The sequence below is a fragment of the Centropristis striata genome, chromosome 16, assembly GCF_030273125.1.
Source record: "Centropristis striata isolate RG_2023a ecotype Rhode Island chromosome 16, C.striata_1.0, whole genome shotgun sequence".
Classification (NCBI taxonomy): Eukaryota; Metazoa; Chordata; class Actinopteri; order Perciformes; family Serranidae; genus Centropristis; species Centropristis striata.
In genome coordinates this window covers 11938591-11940456 of record NC_081532.1, presented here as the reverse complement: position 1 = coordinate 11940456, position 1866 = coordinate 11938591, and positions in this window count along the sequence as shown.

The window sequence follows — 1866 nt, the reverse complement described above, 5'->3', positions numbered from 1 at the left end:
TTTATTGCTTCTATCAAGGTGCTCAAGAACAACAATTATTTGTTTGTTTGAACTAGCTTTGGGACCAGTTTGAAGCCACCTGTAGCTTTAGTCTGTGTGTATTATTATTATTATTATTATTATTATTATTAATAGTCACTTAGGGTCGGAAACATAGATTATCAGGCAAAGATAAACTACAATTACCCTCATGAATGTCTGTATGTTTGCTGATGTAATCACACTCGCTGCACCAAATAAAAAACAGAGGAATTATAATTGTACTACATCTGAGAGACTTATTTGATTATTAACTGCACATTCTTGAAGGTCTCAGGCAGTGTTTTTCAATATTTCAACAACAAGGACGTGTTAAAATATGAATTTAACACTCATTAATAACATCCCAACAATAGCTAATAATAACATAGCCGAACAAACTATACATCTTCATACATTTGTTCACTTGTCTCGCTTTAAATGTGTTTGCAGCTCATGATGTGCTTTACACAGTACATGATAACTCAAATAGGAAGCATTTATGGCTTTTGAATTAATTACCTCAGTGTTATGTCCCCTGCAGAGGACAAATATGAATTGCTAATAAGTCTCAGCTAAGGCTGATGTGGAGCTATGGAGGATAATATGAAGTTACTACTGACATTGAGGTGATTAGATTCTGACTGGATTTTCTTTTGACATCTATTTTAAAAAATAAAAACATTTACAGATCTACCTTGAAATAAATGTTTGAAGAAAGGAATATTTATATTGACCAAAAATCTGCCTAAGAACGGCTGCCAGTTGTTTGCTGCTAATCTGAGAGTTAATCTCAATCTACTCTATCGTGTTAGTTGTAATCCATGCAACCTTTGCTGCCACAAGTCAACAATCCCATTAACCTAAGTTAACGATCACATTAACCGCATTACAACTAGAGTCACATCCCATGAAGTTCAACAATAACAAGTCAGAATAAAGAAGTATAATACTGTATTGTCATTCACATAATTACTTATCAGATTTTTCTTTTTCATCCTAATTTAACTAGGTTTACCTTCCACCCTGCAATTAATCTGCTAATTATTTTATAAAGAGAATAATGGGTTGTTATATAAAGTCAGAAAATAGTGAAAATGCTCATCACAATTTCATAAAGCCCACCTTAATACATCTACACAAAATAATCTGTTTATGTTAAAGAATATCCAGGAATTTAATATGAAAAAGTTTGTAATTTCATCTCTAATAATTACTTAAAATATTTACTTAATCGTGAGAAATAGATGCAAATTATTTTCCTGTCAACCAACTTCTCAGCTCCACTCTACACCCTCAATTAAAACCAGTATCAGCTGTTGTTTTTCTCTCTTTGCACTGAAGCTGCTGCAGGTCACTTGAGTTTCTCTTTAACTCTTCACCTCTGGTCATCATTATGGCATCAACCTGCACGCGTGGCCTGACAGCAGAGGATTACACTGGTTTCAGCAGCACGTTGGTTGTCCACAAGAAGCTTAAAACCTGTAAACACTGAACAGAGCTGCACACGGCGCCCCCTGTAGGGCTACAGCCTAAATTGCAGGAACAAAGGATGTAATTTTGATTATATGAGTATTAACCATATGTGTAACTTTATACTTTTACTTCACTAAAATTTAGAGGGAAATATTGTACTTTTTGCACCAGTAGTTAGCTGACAGCTTCAGTTACTTTTCAGGTCAAGATTTAACAGGAAAAACATGACCAATATTTAAAATGATTGATTATCTGAATACTTCTTCCACTACTGGAAAAAAAAAACCCAACTCAAAATTCAAAACAACTAAACTATATGTATAGAAAAATAGAAATTCAAGAGAAAATATAAATAATTATACACTTTCAAAG